This window comes from Rhinopithecus bieti, unplaced genomic scaffold (genome assembly GCF_001698545.2).
Source record: "Rhinopithecus bieti isolate Rb0 unplaced genomic scaffold, ASM169854v2 scaffold_13857, whole genome shotgun sequence".
Taxonomy (NCBI): domain Eukaryota; kingdom Metazoa; phylum Chordata; class Mammalia; order Primates; family Cercopithecidae; genus Rhinopithecus; species Rhinopithecus bieti.
In genome coordinates, this window is record NW_016807741.1 from 792,461 (window position 1) to 812,158 (window position 19,698).

At 44.0% G+C, this 19,698-nt stretch overlaps 1 pseudogene; it reads right to left on the minus strand.

The window, feature by feature from the left end:
* The window catches only part of LOC108536679 (60S ribosomal protein L19 pseudogene), a 22,802-nt pseudogene extending 9,573 nt beyond the window's left edge, over positions 1 to 13,229 (minus strand).
* Between the last annotated feature and the right edge of the window lie 6,469 nt (positions 13,230 to 19,698).

A 19,698-nucleotide genomic window follows, 5' to 3' on the forward strand; every position in this document is an offset into this window, starting at 1 on the left:
TTTTTTTTGTGAGACGGAGTCTCGCTCTGTTGCCAGGCTGGAGTGCAGTGGGGTGATCTCGGCTCACTGCAACCTCCGACTCCCCGGTCCAAGCCATTCTTCCGCCTCAGCCTCCCGAGTATCTGGGACTACAGGTGCCCGCCACCACGCCCAGCTAATTTTTGTATTTTTAGTAGAGACGGGGTTTCACCATCTTGGCCAGGATGGTGGTGATCTCCTGACCTCGTGATCCGCCCACCTCGGCCTCTCAAAATGCTGGGATTACAGGCGTGAGCCACCGCTCCCGGCCAAATGAGCTCATTTCTATACGTGCCTGGAAGAATGCCTGGTGCTCGAAGATACAAAGAGGGCTGGCTCCTTGTAGGGCTGGGTGACGTTTTTGCAACTTGCTTGAAGTTACTGCAAGAATTAGAAATAACGTAGACAGAACAGTTTGATGTGGTGTGTAATTCTACTCTTAATAAATGGTAAAAATTGTTACTAGCTTGGTAGCTATTGGGGGAATGGAGTTGGCTATGCTGCTAGAAACATGTACTATGGATAGGAAAGAATGTTGTTGCTTTCCCTCACCCCTCTAATTTGGGGGTGGGAACGTGAAAACCGGCAACAATGCAAAGGAGAAGGGAATAGAAAAGTTGTCAGTTTATGTTGCTGGATAATAACTGACCAAGTTCCATGGGAGGGTAGCTCATGCATTCTTGAAACATAGGTCTGGGTGTAATAACATGCATGTATCATGGTGTGGTCATAGCTGGAACACACTCAAAGCAAGGCTTTCAATGGAATTTCCCTTCCCTGAGCCTGCCCCTTCGTCTAGGAGATACACAGATTGAGCCTTCCTCCAGCTTGTAGACCAAAGTTGGTATTTGTAAAGTGCTCCGAGATCTTCCCAAATAGGGCCTCCTTAAATAAAAGGTCTCCAAGTGCACAGGAGTGGAAGAGACAGGCCTTGGAGGGCTTAGGAATCCAGGGTCATTGCGTATGATCAGGAGAGCAGCCCATCCCATCTGCCCACAACTAGGGTTCTTCTCAGTGCATCACTGGGGGCTCTCCCAGGGCACTCGGCCTTCCTTTCTTGGATGTGCAAAACAGCTTAGTTGGGATTTAAGACAAAAGTAGACCTAGAATAGTTGACACCTGGAGTGGATAATTTTTAACATCCTCCCCATGCAACAAAATTATTTTTATAATGATAATAATGCAATCAGTAGTAATCATTGTTTTCTTGAGTCAGTCTGTAGTTTCTTCATCTTTTAAAATTGACCTGCTGAACAATCTCTAGTTTCAAAACACAATTTAAAGAAAGAGTACATTTTAATTTTAATATTATGCAAATTTAGGAACACATCACATATGAACTAAATTTGCACTTTGCCGGTAAAAAATTAATCTCATGGCTCTCTGTTTTGGTTTTAAAGTTTAAACACAAATTTAAAAATTTTTTATCACATAAAATGAGAAAAGTAAAATAACCCAAGATCTGCTTCTTTCATCATTACAATCAGGGTTATCATGGTTTGTTTTGAATTTACTATTTAAATGTAGGGGTTGGAGACAGTTGTAGCTCAAGGTGCAATCTCCGGGCTGGCACTGGGTGTGAACAGATGAGAACAAAATGCATGTGGCTGAGTCCACTGGGAAGATGTTTCTGTGCCACAGAGAGTTCTCAGAATTAACTTCCAGATATATTAAAATTATTAATGGTAAGTAAGAAATATATCAAATTGAAGCTTACATACATATTGCTAAAATACAATCATATCTGCAGAAATTATTTGGAACTTTGAACAGCAAAAGTTTTTTTTTGCAGAACAGTATTTTATCACTGATGTTATTTAGAGTTGCAAGCACATGGTGATATCACAAGCAAACTGACTTTTAGTCAGCTGTGTTATCGTGTTTAAACTCTCTACAAATGACATATCCCTGGCTGCCTGCTCCAGAGGCAGGCAGTCCCTGCAGCTCTATCTTGTGGTATGGAGCTGGTTTAAAGATATTGGCAACATCACAGTTACACTGTCTACGCACCTGTAAGAAATGTTTTAATTTAATCTAACAGTCTTGAAGTTGAGCATCTTTATTTTAGGGGTAGGACTTCTCAAGGTTGAAGAGGAAAGCAAATGGAAAGTCTGCCAAGTCTTTTTCCTGACATCAGTGCTTAGGATCTTGAGAGCTTGTTTTGAAAGCGGGTGTTTGGGGCGGGGGGGAGTTTGGACGACAGCTTTTCCAAGTTTCAGGCTAGTGTTTGGTACCCTCTAGTGGACAATTTGAAAAGCGAACGATCCGATACTGTATAAAAAACGAAGTTTATCATACAGCTTATTCATCATTTATTAAGTACCATGCACTGAGCTAAGTCCTTTGTGTGCAATATCTAATCCTTACAACTACCGGTACATTAGGAATATGAGTTCAGCATTACTAATTATAGAATTAGCTCAGAGAGGTCAAGTAAATTGACCATAGGCACACAGCAAGGAGCGGAGCTGCTAGTCTTGCCTCTCTCCAGAGACATATGGAGTGAGCATACTTGGCATATGTAGCACAGTATTTCAAGTTCCTGACCCCCATGGACACACTACCAGCTCCACACCTCAGAGCCTGGGGGCTCGAGGAGTGCCCACCCCGAACCATACTTCCAGAATTATAGTTACTTACACAATTCTGAGAGTAAGATCCAAAAGTAAATGTTTGATTTTTTCCCTTAAAGGTTGTGATTTGCTCTCAAAAGTAAACGACCTCGTCTTGGTTTGTCATATTTCCTTCTTAGATTCATGTCCCCTTTGTGTCTTATGTTCTGGTCAGGTCACGGCAATGACCTACAATAGTAACTCCCAGACTTTAAAGCATATTGGCAATCTCCTTTATCTGTGACACCCCAGAGAACTTAGAATCAAAGTGAGCTCGTTCTGGGAGTGCTTTGTAAGTTATCCGATTTAGTGGTTTGTCAACATGGACCTCTTGAAAATCTTTGAAGGACGTTTTGGTTGCCATGATGATTGGAGGGCACTAATGATGTTTAGTCAGGGGGACACTGGCTGTCCTGCAATGCCCAGGACAGATCATACAAGGAGAAATTGACCCAGGACTGGTAAGACGTTCCACCGTCCTGCTGGACATGCTGAGACAGAATGCATGCTTCAACCTGTGGTGGGATTTCAAGTTCAGAGATGCATTTGCTGCGATGTGTCATTATTACTGCCACATCCCATGTTATAACAGGGAATTGTTTCCACACTGCACTCAAAATAAGCCCTGGCTGATTTGCCAGAACATCCAACTTCCTAATTTTCCTCCATGATCTATAATATATGTTGGTATCATATGCCTACTCAAATGAAGGAATTTTCCTCTCTGTCCGATCTATGGAAATCCAATCAGCTCTGTTAGCAAACACCAGTTTTCGTCCCTCTGTCCAGCTGTTCCTCCGCTTCCTTGTTCTCTCTCATTCTAGAAAGTTTCTCCTGACCTTCTGACTTTTCTTAAACCCAAGCTTATTTATTATATGTAGGGCCAAGAAGCCATTCTCTTACGTCTGGCAGTGTAGTTTTACGTGTTTTAAACTACTGTTTATTACTAGAAAATCTGAGGTATTGTAAGGCCATCAGAGCAGGTGACGACTACCATTGAACTGAGAGTTTGTTACTCACGGTTCCCAGAAGGGGGAGCACCATGCCCCAGGGGGCTGCATGGCAAAGCACTGGCCTTGGGCATGAAGCAGAGAGAGGAGGGGCTCTGGAGCACAGGGGCTGCCCTTAGTTGTCTGGTACCTGGCCCTGGGATGGTGAGGACAGGTGGATAGTGGTCTGGAGTGTGAGAGGGGATGAAGAAGGTAGTTAAACTGTGAGATCTGAATGGGTTGGTTTGCATTTGAAAAGTATGCTTGTGGGCAAGTTGTTTGCTGTTGCTAGGAATTGGCCAACCCTGGTGTGAGGTAGCAGCCCCTAAGCAAGGTGTGTTCATCCGTTCTCACACTGCTATACAGAAGTACCTGAGACTGGTAATTTACGAAGAAAACAGGTTTAATTGACTCACAGTTCTGCAGACTTATTAGGAAGCAGGGGTAGGAGGCCTCAGGGAACTTATAATCACGGTGGAAGGCAAAGGGAAAGCATGTCTTCCCATGGTGGGAGCAGGAGAGAGAGAGAGAGTGAAGAAGGAAGTGCCACACTCTTTTAAACCATCAGATCTCGTGAGAACTCACTCACTATCATGAGAACAGCAAAGGGGAAACCTGCCGCCATGATCCAGTCACCTCCCACCAGGTTCCTACCCTGACATGTGGGGATTACAATTGACATGAGACCTGGGACACAGAGCCAAACCATATCACAAGGCCCGAGCGTCAAAGCATCAGAATTCAGAAAATAGAAGACATGGTTAACATACTGTCCAAGTATTCACATACTGAAATACATATTATTGTATTATAACCTACTTTTACTTCAACTTCTGATTTATTTAAAAAAAATTTTTTTAAAATTTTTGAGACAGGGTCTTGCTCTGTTACCCAGGCTAGAGTACAGCGGTGCAATTTCAGCTTAATAAAACCTCAACCTCCTGGGTTCAAATGATCCTCCCACCTCAGCCTCCTCAGTAGCTGGGACTACAGGTATGCATCACCCCACCTAGCCAGCTTTCTTATTTTTAAAAGAGATGGGGTTTTGCCATCTTGCCCGGTCTGTTCTCAAACTCCTGGGCTCAAGTGATCCACTCATCTTGGCCTCCCAAGGTGCTGGGATTAGAGACGTGAGCCACCACACACAACCAGGGATTTCCTTTTCTTTCTTCCTGAGATAAAGCAATTTGGGTGTGAAGGTGGGAGAAGGAAAAGGAGGAAAACTAAGTGCTCTCTTCTTTAGGAAAATCCACCCTAGAGGGAGCTGATTTTAAATCAGTCAATCTACCCATAACAGAATCTAGCATCACCATGAGTTCTTATTGGAAAGTTTGCAGATTACAGCCTGCCCTCACTGATTTACTGGTCATCGGCCTTGCATGTTATTCATGAGTCCTCCTCCTTTGCTCATTGACTCATGCCATTGATAGTGGACTAATTTGGGGCAAAGATCAGAAGACTAAAAGTGTGTGTTTCAGGATGTGTGTAGCATAATATTTCAAAATTAAGTAAAACAATAGCTAATATTTCTTGTGTGCCTCAGCCTCCCAAAGTCCTGGGATCACAAGCATGAAAGCATAAGCCACCAGGCCCAGCCTTATTTTAAATTTTTATCTATCCATTTATTTATTTTAGAGATGGGGTCTCATTCTGTTGCTCAGACTGGAGTGCAGTAGTATGATTATGGCTGACTGTAGTCTCAAACTCCTGGGCTCCAGCGATCTTCCCACCTTAGTCTCCCAAGTAGCTGGGACAACAGGTGTGCACCACCACACCCAACTATTTTTTTAGTTTTGTAGAGATGAGGTCTCACTATGTTGCCCAGGCTGATCTAGAAGTCCTTGGTTCAAGTAATCCTCCTGCTTCAGCCTCTCGAAGTGCTAGGATTACAGGTTTGAGCCACCATGCCTGCCCTCAGCTTCCCATTTAAATTACAAGTAGGGCATCAGAGTGGTCTTTAAAAATGATGCCTGTTAGTAGTCATGTCTATGGCTTTTATTTTAGAATGGCAAAGACAGAGGATGTTACAGATATCTATTACAAAATGGGGTACATGGTCTGCTGAAACTGGGAGCTGCCGATGCTTTACAGATGAGCAAACTGAGGCCCGGGGAGCCCCCATGACTCTCCCAGGGACACACAGTGGGTTAGTGAAAGGATTGGATGCAGGGCTGGTTCCAGGCCCAATCTCCTGGTATCCCAATACTTTCTTTGGCATCAGGCAGCCCCTTAGATAAGTAAAAATTCCAAAAAACCATCTTAACATGCTCTGTGAATACATTTAACGAGTACCCAGGATAGTGCCCTGCAGACGAAGGCCAACCACAATGATCTAATGGATGGCAGCCGCAACATGCCAATGACATAGAGTTTGTGTTCCATCTTTTGGTTAACTTAGTCAGGACACTCTTCATTTGTTCCCTAAATCCATCTGCCTCTGCATTACCTCTTGTGCTTCTTCATCAGTCAGATAGTGGCCGTGGTTTTTCTCTGCTTTTTCTATCCTCTGAAGACCCCAACTTCTCCATAAAGGCTTTCCTGATTAACTAGCAGCGAGATCGTCATTCTCTTCCACGTACTTCACCTGGGCCTGTGGATGCCTGTGCTTCTCGTTTCCATGGGCTTGAGAATCCACTGGGGACTCTGGGAAGATGTAAGCTTCGTGTGTCTACAAGTCCCCAGGAGGTTCTGAAGCTACTGGGATGGAGACCATATTCAAAAAGCAAAACTCTCAGACTAAACCAATGGTTCCCAAGCCAGGTTTCTCATCACAGGGACCTGGGCAACTTTTGAAAAATAGCCTCCCGAGCCCCACACCAGACCCATCCTATAGGAATCTCTGAAAGCAGAGCCCTAGAATGGGATTTCTAGAAGCACTCCCGACAATTCTGGAGGCACTCTCCCAAACACCAGCCTCTGACCTAATGCTTAGGTGCACTGCAAGGCGTTATAATAACTTAATTTGAAATTCGCCCCCAGAAGTAAGCACTGTGCAGACTGTTGCTAACCTAGACTGATCGTGACATGTTTTCATGCTTAGGCCAGACTCCAGGAACTGTGCTTTCTCAATTACAGAACCAAGGCAGATGGGCAAATGATCTACAACCATCTTGTGATGTTAACGTCTTATATACATGTACTTATACATCTCCTAAGACGATCGTAGTAGTTTCCAGAAGCCCAAATTAAGACATTTTACTGCAACAAGATTTAAAAACTAGGGCTTTGATGTCTACTTTATGAGAAGTTCGTATTTGCATAATTAGGAGTGTCCTGCACTTTCTTGGGCAGCGTGTGTCAGTCAACAGCTGCAAGTCATTCTGGCTCATTGCCCAATCGAAGAGAGAGCATTGCTTAAATCAGTCTCTGCCCTACCTCCAGAGAATGTGATAGAAGGCGAGTGAGAGACTAACAGCAGAGGCGAATCCCCAAATTAGATGCCCTTCCAAGCTACAAAAACACTTTAACAATTTTTCCAAAATATCACAGCAGAGCATCACAGAGATGAGCTGAGCCACCTGCAGACACAGTTTCTCCAATGTGACGAAGAAACGACATCTGGGTCCCTGATGGAAGATGCACACAGGCTGCTGAGAAAACTCTGGAGATACCTCTGATAGGAACAAGCAGTTCCAGAAGGCCGAGTCTTCCCTCCTCCCCAGCCTGCCTCGTGGGCAGAGATGTGCTGTGTCTTCAGGCCCACATGTTTCCCCAAAGAAATGCTCCCCCTATTTGAGAAGACAAGTGAATGTTGTTCAGGTTGGGGGCAGGGGTTATGGGCTCAGCTTGACCCTAAGTGCCATCAGGCAGGGCCAGGTGTGTCTTGGTTCCCCCCCCATCTCCCCAGCACCCCCTACTGTGCCTCGCTCACAGCATCCACTCAGGGAACACTTGCTGACTGATGACCAGCTGTGTAGTGGGATGCTTTTAAACTCTGGAAGTGCCTTAACTGATACACTGCCCAGCTACCCTGGATTAACCGAGAGGGCAAAAGGTTGAATAATGATGTCAGGCAAGGTGTTTGGTTAGTTTTCCACATTCTTCTGGAGTTAGGTCTTCATGGTGAGGTGTAGATTTTGTGTGATGTCATATTAAGTAAGGCTTTTTATTCTGAGGTTTGGCCATCTTGGGGACTTGCTGATGCTGGAGGGACTGCCCCACCCAGGGTTAGCCAATTCTTAGTGGAAGCAAGGAGCTCTTCTGTAAGCACGCCTTTCACATGCGAACCAACCCACCTAGACCCCACCTCCCAACCACCTCCTTTGTGGGGCTCCTGCACTCTGGGCCACCACCACTTCAGGGCTAGGATCCAGGCAACTAGGAACAGCCCTTATGCCCCAGAGCCCACTGAAAGGATTCACACTAGCCAATCCTGAGCCTGCTCACCTGCCTCACCTGTTCTTTCCTGCAGAAGTCACAGTAAAGGCTCTTACCCACACTTCTCCCGTCTGCCTTTGCCTCCTGGTCAATCCCAGTGCTTCTCCATGTGTCCCCTACTCCCACCATCACATGGTGTGGCATGCCTTGCCCCTTCTCTTAGGAACTGTGATAACGAACTATCTTTTCAATGGCAGTTGTCTTCTGAATCATGTCAAAACCTACATTTCACAATAGACATATTGTCAAGTTCCAGGATACCAGATATTTGTGTTTAAGTGTAGGTCCCACGACCATTTCCATTATCTAGAAGGAATATTTCCTAGGGATAATAAATAGTGTAACCTATTGAAAGTGTTTAGGTGCCATTGTCAATCAGAGTTCAATCAGAGAAGCAGAGGCACTAGCATATACATCTCACTACGTACACCACCAGGGTATCTCATGCTTGTATGGCAAGCAGCATCATAAGAGAGCAATAGTGTTTCCGCCGGCAGCCAAGGGCAGGCTCATTTACTTGTTTACTGTCTAAAATGATAAAGATAATGTCTCCCTCCAGAGCAAAGTTCAGACAAGCTTACTGCCCACTCTAAAAGGCTTGGGCTTCCAAAGCTTGAGCTTCTTCTCTGGGAAAGTCACCCACTGCCTCTGCAGACAGCACCTGGCTCTTGTTGCATTAGCCTGCAGGAACTGGGACTGGGGAGATGAACACAGATGCTGACACTCGGTTACTGCTATTGCTATGAGTAATGAAGTCCTTTGTCTCTGACCCAGGAGTCTTGTCTTCTGCCAGCAACCTTGAAAGTGTGGCAGGCTAACTTGTTAGACTGCAAGTAGGGTGAAATCTCAAACCTTTCACAGCTCTTGATATTTCCTAACCAACACCAGTCTCATGGGTCAGGAAAGAAAGGGGCTTGCTCCTCTCTCTGTCACTGGTCGGTGATAATGGCCTCCTTAAGGGATCACTCTACATCCACCTCTCGAGGGACAGACATCAGGAGTCCAAGTCAGGAGGCTCATACAAAGGAAGAGCTATTGATGAATGAGCCATGCAGGTCTCAGCAAAACCAGGCAAAAGATGTAACTCCTTTTGAGAAAGCCCCTGTGTTCGTGTGCTGGGGTTGACATAACAAAATGCTATAGACTGCATAACTTGTAACTTAAGAGAAATGTGTTTTCTCGCAGCTCTGGAGGCTGGAAGTTCCACATTAAGGTGCCAGCAGATTTGGCTCCTGGTGAGGGCTCTCTTCCTGGCTTACAGACAGCTGCCTTCTTGCTCCATCCTCATGTGGTCTTTCCTTTGTGGGTAAGTGGAGAGAGAGCTCTCTTGTATTTTTTATTCTTCTTGTAAGGACACCAGCCCCATCAGATTAGAGCCTCACTCTTTTTAAACCTTAAATCACTATTCTAAAGGTCCTATCTCCAAACACAGTCACATTAAAGGTTAGAGTTTCAATATATAAATTTGGGAGGGGATACAATTCAGTCCACAGAAGCCCTTATCTGGGGAACCTGCCCCCAATATTTCAATGTAGGCTCTTTCTATTTTCCATAAGTGTCAGCTGGCTGAAAAATAAATAGAAAGAGTACAAAGAGAGGAATTTTACAGCTGGACCGCCGGGGGTGACATCACATATCAGTAAGACTGTGACGCCCACCTGAGCCTCAAATCAGCAAGTTTTTTATTAAGGGTTTCAAAAGGGGAGGGGGTGTAATAACAGAGAGTAGGTACAAAGATCACATGCTTCAAAGGGCAAAAAGCAGAACAAAGATTATATGTTTCTGAGGGAACAGGACAAAAGGGCAAAAGCAGAACTACTTATAAGAGTCCAACAAAGATCACGAGGCAAAGGGCAAAAGTAGAACTACTGATAAAGGTCTATGTTCAGTGGTGCACGTATTGTCTTGATAAATAAACAACAGAAAATAGGATTTGAGAGCAGGAAAGCAGCACCGGTCTGACCACAAATTTACCAGGGTGGAGTTTTTCCCCACCCTAGTAAGCCTGAGGGTACTGCAGGAGACCAGGGCATATCTCAGTCCTTATCCCAACTGCATAAGACAGACATTCCCAGAGTGGCTGTTTGTAGACCTCCCCCCAGGAATGCATTCCTTCCCCAGGGTATTAATATTAATATTCCTTGCTAGGAAAAGATTTTAGCAATATCTCTCCTACTTGCACGTCCATTTATAAGCTCTTTGCAAGAAGAAAAATATGGCTCTTTTTGCCCAACCCTACCGGAAGTCAGACCTTATGGTTGTCTTCCCTTATTCCCTAAAATTGCGGTTATTCTGTTCTTTTCAAGGTGCATTGATTTCATATTGTTCAAATACACATGTTTTACAATCAATTTGTTCAGTTAACACAATTATTACAGTGGTCCTGAGGTGATGTACATCCTCAGCTTACAAAGATAACAGGATTAAGAGATTAAAGTAAAGACAGGCATAAGAAATTATAAAACTATTATTTGGGAACTCATAAGTGTCCATGAAATATNTTATAAGCTCTTTGCAAGAAGAAAATATGGCTCTTTTGCCCAACCCTACCGGAAGTCAGACCTTATGGTTGTCTTCCCTTATTCCCTAAAATTGCGGTTATTCTGTTCTTTTCAAGGTGCATTGATTTCATATTGTTCAAATACACATGTTTTACAATCAATTTGTACAGTTAACACAATTATTACAGTGGTCCTGAGGTGATGTACATCCTCAGCTTACAAAGATAACAGGATTAAGAGATTAAAGTAAAGACAGGCATAAGAAATTATAAAACTATTATTTGGGAACTGATAAGTGTCCATGAAATATTCACAATTTATGTTCCTCTGCCATGGCTCCAGCTGGTCCCTCCATTCGGGGTCCCTGACTTCCCGCAACAAGCCCCCAAATAGCTGTGAGTGAATTCAATCCCATTCACACTCAACTTAAAAACATGGTCAAATATCTTCGACCATCCACTTGGTGGAAGAGGAGCAAAAGGCAAGAAAAAAGGAAGAAGAAAAATGGAGAGAAGGACTTAAAAAGTGCAAGCGGCCCTTTGGCTTCCCAGGCAGGTTTCTCATGATTTTCTCTATGGTCTTTTGGTGCTCAAGTCAACATCTCATGCCATGGTGTCCTCCTGTGGAAAGCCATTGCCCACTTTGTACCTTGGAGGAAGTGTGGGAAGAGCAGGTCATCCAAGCTCCATTCATGTCATCATGTGGAGAAGGTACATAGAGGAAGTGGCCAAGATGGGAGAAGAGCTCTGACGGCAGGGCTGGTGGGAGTCAAAGCTACAGAAGAAGCTGCTTGGAGTAGAGTATGGAGGTCCTTGTTGACATGCCAGGGAGTCACGAACGTTTGTGTGGGATACTGAGCAGGAAAGCAGCATGCTCAGACTTGTGCTCAAGGAAGATTGTGGTTAAAGTATCATGCAGCTGGATCAGAGGGGTGAGGAAAAAGGCAGAGAGAGAATTTAGGAGTCTAACACAATAGCTCATGTTACAGGCTGCATGGTGTCTCCCCAAATTCCTATGTTGAAACCTTGACCCACAGTACCTCAGAACGGGCCTGTATTTGGAAATAGGGATTTTAAAGGTTAATTTAGTTAAAATGAGGTTATTGGGATGGGCCCTCATCCATATGACTGGTGTCCTTATAAAAAGAGATTACGGGCCAGGCACAGTGGCTCATACCTGTAATCCCAGCACTTTGGGAGGCTGAGGCGGGTGGATCATGAGGTCAGGAGATGGAGACCATCCTGGCTAACACGGTGAAACCCCGTCTCTACTAAAAAATAACAAAAACTAGCCGGGGAGGTGGCGGCGCCTGTAGTCCCAGCTACTCCGGAGGCTGAGGCAGGAGAATGGCGGGAACCCGGGAGGCGGAGCTTGCAGTGAGCCGAGATCCGGCCACTGCACTCCAGCCTGGGCGACAGAGCCAAACTCCATCTCAAAAAAAAAAAAAAAAAAAAGAGATTACGATACAGCCATGCACAGAGGGATGACTGTGGGGACACAGAAGAAAACAGCCATCTGCAAGCCAAGGAGAGGTCTCGGGAGAAACCAACACTGCGGATGTCTTGAACGTGGACTTCCAGCTTCCACACTTGTGAGAAAGAAATTTCTCTTGTTGATAAGCTACCCAGACTGTGGTGTTTCATTATAGCAGCCCAAAGGGACTAAGACATCATGTATCTGCCAAAAGAGAAAGAGGAGTGGGTGGATTCCAGGACTGAGGAGAGTCAACTTGGAGAGGTGTCTAAGGGATGCCAGGCAGCCAAAAAAGTACGCTGGGGCCTTGTCAGTAAGACTGGTGGACTAGACAGCAGTGGAGCCTGAGAGGCAACAGGTTAGTGCTCCAAAACTTGTGAGAGGGAGACAGGTGAAAAAAGGGGGACTCAGGATGCAGCATTAACACCAGCAAACACAAGGCTCATGAGCCTGGAGAGAACCTCAGAAGCCATACCGACATCTTTGGTTAGCTGGCTCCAGTCTTGCTTGGAGATGGGGTCAGCCAGGTCCTTCAAAATGCCAATGAACACAGGTCTCTGAGTAGCTCCCATCGCAGGCTCCAAGTCCTGTAGAAAAGAAGTCAGCAAGGCCAATGCATGAAGCCCTTTGATGCATATATGAGATATTTTCTCTACTATGGTAGCAAGGATGTAGTGCATCTGTGCTTTCCAGTATATATCTATGACTTTTGTTACATTCGACAGACATCTGTTCAGTGCTCTTAAGCACCTGCCAGCCATGGAGTTTCAGATGCATTTCTTAGATAAGCGAGCTTCTTTCCCATTGCAAATCACAGAGTGACAAAAGCACAGATCCTTGCTGGGGCTGCAGGCTGCTGGCAGTGTCACCCGAAGGCTGCTTTCTAAGGAAAACATTCTGCTGGGTTTTTTTTTGGACAACACGGTTTCATGTGCTCATTTATTTCACACCCATGTTTTAAAAATTATTCTTTTCGGCTGGAAATATATTTTCAACCATGATAATAGATGGAAATTGTGAGCTGGTTACAGTTCCCAAGTGACATTAGCATATGTGCTGAGTTTCCTCTTGAATCCCACCCCTCCTCGTCTTTTTGCTTTTCCATCTTTGTCTGGTTCTTAGGAGGAAAATTTTAAAAGAACACGCTGCCTGGATAATATATCTCATACTCACCTTCCTTCCTCCAACCTTCTTACCGGAGAAGGTGGAGAAGCTTCAGACTCCAGTCCTTCAACTTTATTCTCTGCCTGTAGGAGCATCCTATTCACACCTGTGTCCTCCTCCCCCTTTTCCTGACTTTGCCTAGCCAGCCCATACCTTCTCCCATCTGGACAATTACAAAGTCCTTACCTTCTCCAAGAGGCCCTGCAATCTTCAGTGTTTCCTTATAATCCATCATCCACACCGCAAACAGAGGTATCTCTCTAAAATTGTAAACTGGGTTATGCTAAATTCTACTTCATGTTTTGGTGATTCTGTTACCTACGTAATACATCCAACCTCCTTACCACCGTATTCATCTCTCACCTTCCTGCCATTTTACTCCAATACTGCATGTGGTTTCAAGTCATTCTGCTGAGGCACATGGTTCTTTTTCTCTTCTCCAAATATCCTTTTCTTCCTTGTCCAGCTGGCACACTCCCAGTCACTCTCTGGGTCATGGCTTAAGCGTTGCTTACTCTTGGAAACATCTCAGCCCTCCCAAGCTGAACTGGTCACTTCATCAGAGGCTCCTAGACAAACCCTGGCATGTGCCCCTGAGTGTCTCCAATGTCTGATGCCTTGACGTCTCCTGCTTGAGCAAGTACCTGGCTACAAAGGCTGACATTCCTCTTCTTTGCAACTCCAGCATGATCCCAGTGTGTGGCTCAAAGTAGACTCTTTTAAAATATATTGAGGCCAGGTGCAGTGGCTCATATTTGTAATGTCAGCACTTTGGAAGGCTGAGGTGGGAGGATTGCTTGAGTCAAGAAGTTCAAGACCAGCCTGGGCAACACAGTGAAACCTTGTCTCTACAAAAAATTTTTAAAAAAATTAGCCAAGTATGGTGGCATATGCCTATAGTCCCAGCTACTCAGGAGGCTGAGATGAGATGATCACGTGAACCTAGAGTAGTTCATGATTGCAGTGAACTATGACCACACCACTGTACTCCAGCCTGTACTCCTGGGTACCAGAGTGAGACCCTGTCTCAAAAATAAATAAAATAAAATAAAATAAAATAAAATAAGATAAAATAAAATAAAATATTTGAGTGGATAAGATACATTGAAATGGTTTAGGTGGCTGATGGCAGTGGTAGGTCCTACTCTGTGTTTATTGGAAGGGTCACTCCAATTAAACAGATACTGAAGGACCACTCATTCTGTGCCAGGTTCTCTCTGAGTACTGAAGGTACCCAGGTGAACAAAACATCATTCCTTCACTGAATGAGCACACACGTGAGCAGTGAAGACCAGCAAGGACAAAACTATAGCTGCTATACTTATAGGAGCAGAATACCATGCCAAAGGCTCCCGACCACAGCTACACATCCAAATCTAGGAGTTTTTAAAAACTGTATGTCTTTTTCTGTATTGTTTATCTATTACTGCTTCACAAATTACTTCAAAACTTAGCAGCTTGAATCACAAACCTTTATTATATCACCTAAGTTTTTGAGGGTCTAGAGTGTGGCAGCAGTTTTCCTAGGTGGTATTAGTATTGATTTCTCATGAGATTGCAGTCAAGATGTCAGTAGGGGCTTCTGTTATCTGAAGGCTTGATGGGGGCTAGACCCTCTCGCACAGCTGGCGAGTTGGTGCTGGCTGTTGGCAGAAGACCTCAGTTCCTTACCATGCAGACCTTTCTGTAAAGCTTCTTGTGTGTCCTCATGATATGGTGGCTTTCCTCAGAGAGAGAGAGAGCAAGATAGAAGCCAAAATGCCGTATATGACCTAGATCCAGAAGTCACATTGCATTGTTTCCACAATATCCTACTGGTTACACAGGGTAGCTCTATTTGGTGAGTGAGATGGCTACACAAGATTGTGAATACTAGGAAGTAAAGATCAGAGGAAGCCATTGGAGGCTGGCTACAGCCTGGCTGTAACCCCAGGGACTGAATTCGGTGTGCCTGGGTAGGGTCCAAGGTTCTGCTTATTTTGCCTTTTCTTTTCATTATCTTGGCCTTTTAACTTTTTATTGAAATATAATATATATATATATAGAAAAGTATACAAGTCACAAGTGTTTTCACAAGGTGCATAATTTTTTACAAAAGACACACACCCATGGAATCTATACCCAGATCAAGAAACAGAGCATTGGTCAGGTGCAGTGGCTCATGCCTGTAATCTCAGCACTTTGGGAGGCTAAGGTAGGAGGATCACTTGAGCCCAGGAGTTCAAGGGCAGCCTGGGCAACAAAGTGAGACTGTCTTCACAATTTGTTTTTAAATTAGACAAGTGTGATGAGGTATGTCTGTAGTCCCAGCTACTCAGCAGGCTGAGGTGGGAGGATTGTTTGTGTCCAGGAGGTTGAGGCTGCAGTGAGCCGTGATCACACCATGCACTCCAGTGTGGATGACAGAGTGAGTCCCTGTCTTAAAAAAAGAAAAAGAAAAAGAACATTGCCAGCTACCACCTCTTCAGGGGCCCCCATTACACTCTCTTCCAATCACTAAACCCTGAAGAGTATGTCTTCATGACTTCTAACAACCTAGAATCGTTTGTCTATTTCAAAACTTTATATAAATGGAATCATATAATATGTACTTATTTGTATCTGGCTTCTTTTCACTTGGCATTATGCTCATAAGAGTTTTCTGTATTGTTATGTGTGGCTATTTTTACTCATTCTCATTGCTACATAGTAGCCCCTGGAGTGAAATACCTATTCTCCTGTGTACAAGTCTTTGGCTGCTATGACTAATGCAGCTACGAATAGTCGTTTAAATGTCTTCTGGTGAATATGTGTACCTTTTTATGTGGTGTATACACCTAGGAATAGAAATGCCAGGTCATTACAGCAGGCATATGTTCAGCTTTACAGAGACTGTAGAACAGGTTTTCAAAGTAGTCCTACCAATATACACTCCTATCAACAGTGCATGAGAGTTCCAGATCTTCTCCAATACTTAGTATTTTCTGTGTTTTTCATTTTAGTCATTCTGATTGGCATAAGGTGACATCTCATTTTGATTTTAATTTGCATTTCCTGATGACAAATGAAGTTAGCACATTTTCCTAGGTTTATTAGCCATTTGGATGTCCCCTTGAAGTGACTGCTCATGTATGTTGCCTATTTTTCTATGGAATGGCATGTCTTTTTCTTATAGATGTGTAGGAGTTCTTTATATATTCTGCATAAGAGTTTTTGTTAGATGTACCTATTACAAATATCTCCTCCCATTCTATGGGTCACCTCTGACTCTCTTAATGGTATGGCTACCACCTTGTGCACCTGGGAGGTGGAGCTTGCAGTGAGCTGAGATTGCGCCACTGCACTCCAGCCTGGGTGACAGAGTGAGACTCCATCTAAAAAAAAAAAAAATTGCTGTGAGGCTGAGGCGGGTGAATCACAAGGTCAGGAGATTGAGACCATCCTGGCTAATGCAGTGAAACCCCATCTCTACTAAAAATACAAAAAAAAAAAAAAAAAAAATTAGCTGGGCATGGTGGTGGGCACCTGTAGTCCCAGCTACTCTGGAGGCTGAGGCAGGAGAATGGCATGAACCTGGGAGGCGGAGCTTGCAGTGAGCTGAGATCCGGCCACTGCACTCCAGCCTGGGCTACAGAGCAAGACTCCATCTAAAAAAAAAAAAAAAACTTTGCCTACTTCTAGGTCGTGAAAATATTCTAGTTTTTCTAAAATCTGTGTTGCTTTACTTTTAATATTTAGATATGCAATCCATCTGCAATAGTTGTTTTGTTTGGTGTGAGGTAAGGATCATGATTATTTTTTTCCTTTATATGGAGATCTAATTGATACGAACCCATCTCTTGAAAAGATGACCCTTCCCCACTGCACCTCCACATCACCAGTACTGTATTCAGGTGACTACATATGTGTGTGTCTGCTTCTGGGCTCTCCATTCTGTTCCATTGGTCTACTTGTCTGTCCTTGCACCAGTACCATACTGTCTTAACTATTATAGATGTACATAGGTTTTCATTCTGGTGTTATACGTCCTCCAGTTTTCTTGGAAAACTTTCCCTCCAAATCAGGAATGGTAAGGTTATCCACTGTCATCACTTCCACTCACCATTGTCCAGACAGTCCCGGGACATGCAGTAAGACAAAAGGAAAAGTGGTGTAAGAATTGGAAAGGAAGGAAGAAAACTGTCCATATTTGCAGACAACATGATTGAACAATAAGTAAATTTAGTGAGGCTATCAGATACAAGGTTAATATACAAAAAGCACATATATTTCTATATATTAGCAAGACATGGAAAAACAGAAATTTCTAAGTAATACCATTTACAATGGCATCAAACGCTACCAACTGGATGTGCAAGGCCTCTCCTACATTGAATACTACAAAAATTTATTGAGAAATTGTATGGAGGGATATACTATGTTCTTGGACAGAAAGATGTAATATTTAATGTTGTCCTAATCAAAATCCCAGCAAGGTGGTGTATGTGTGTGTATGTGTATGTGTATGTGTGTGTGTGTGTGTCTATGTGTATATTTGTGTCCGTCAGAGATAGGAACTCTCCAAGCAGTGGTTAGAATGGAAGCACAGCCTTCCCCTAAAAAAAAAAAAAAAAAAAAAAAAAAAAAAAAGAAAAGAAAAAAGAAAAGAAAGAAGGAGCCGGCTCTGGGAGGGCATTCCATAAAAGGGAAAGTGTTGGCATAACATAATGGATGTTAGCATGTGCACAGCACATCCTAGGAACTTAAATAGCTTGGTTGGAGCTAGGCTGAGTGAGGGTGGTATAATGAGAGATGGGGTGGGGAATGCCAACCAACAGCCAGAATGTTAAAGATTTTAAATGCTAGGGATAATTCAAATTAGAGTATGAGCTTTATCCCTGGTTCCTTGGATTGCCCACACAATCCTTTTAAGCAAGGTAATAACATGCTTTGCACATGTTAATTCATAATCTCCATGACTATCCTAACAGGAAGTATTATTATTATCATCCCCATTTCAAAGATGGAGAATCTAAGGCAAAGAGAGGTTAAGAACTTGCCCAACCCAAGTACACAGCTCATCAGAGGGGAGACTTATAAGAGTCTGATCTGAGGTAGTCTGGCTCTAGGATCTCTATATATTTTAGTCCCCACACTTTGCTGCCTCTGACTATTAAAACTTCCTCCAACAGTGAACTTTGGCAACAGTATGAGGGTTGGTTTGAGGCTGTGATGAGAGAAAATACAGGTAGCGAGATTTCTTAGGAAGCGATCAGTGGCAAGTTTCTGAAATCGAGCAATGCCAGTGGGGATGGAGAAGGAGGGATAGAGCTGACCAATGCCACTAAGCTGACAGGTTTGCTAATCGGGGGTCAGGGGACAGGAGGAGGGGAAAAGGGAAGTCAATGAATAAACCCTGAATAAAGGTGGTAGTTGGCCGGGTGTGGTGGTTCACATCTATAATCCCAGCACTTTGGGAGACTGAGGCAGGCAGATCACTTGAGGCCAGGAGTTCAAGATCAGCCTGGGCAAGATGGTGAAACCCCATCTCTACTAAAAATACATAAATCAGCCAGGGATGGTGATGTGCCCCTGTAATCCCAGCTACTCGGGAGGCTGAGGCAGGGGAATTGCTTGAACGCAGGAGGCGGAGGTTACAGTGAGCTGAGATCGCATCACTGCACTCCAGCCTGGATGACAGACCAAGATACATGTGTACTTACACTTTGTGTTGTAGGTATGGAGGCCCTTGCTGTGGGTGTGGGAAAACAGGGTTTTCTATGACAACAGTGCAATAGCTTGAGTGTATATAGTTCTGTTCCCCCAAAAGTCCCTAAGTTGTTTCCAAACCATGGCTTCAGCCTCACTTTCTCTGTTGCTCAGGGCTCCATTCCTTCTTCTTTTCTTTGTCTCCGATTCATGTCCCATGTAGAACAGTTCAGTAATTTATTTTTTGGTCTTAGCAAGGCTAATCCATGCCCTCTGGATATCACTGTCCACACCAAGAAGCTTGTCCAAGAAAGTTCATCTCCAAGAGGAACTGTAGCACCAGGTGTTAGGATAATACGTTTGCTGCTCCATTATAGCATGAAGGCCTTTCATTACTTCCTACATTCAACTTCAGAGGGTCCATCTTCCACCCTGAAGCCTCCCTCTGGTGTCTTCAACTGTGGGGTGTTATAGTCATGTGTTGACTCTGCATTTTAATTTGTAAACTGAAACCTTAATACAGCACTCTTTAAATGTTAGAACGGGTAGAAAAATCACTTAGTGAGCTTGTAAAAATGCAGGGTCCTGGGCTTCCCTCCTAAAATAGTCCTTCTTACTATGCCTGGAGTAGGACCAAGATAGCTCTCTTTTTGACGATTTTTAAACCCCAGCCTCTGTTCCAGATGGTTTTGAGGAAGGTGCTTCTCACACCACACTGAGAGGCATTGCTGTAGTGGGTGGTGAGCTTCCATCTCCTGTGCAGCAAGCCCTTTCCAACCCCTTGAATAAGGACCTGGATAAGCACTTGACATAGTGGCTCATTCTGCCACCAACTCTGTGAAATAGACGCTATTATTAGCCCATTTCACAGGGAGGAGAGAGTGGCTCAGAACGATC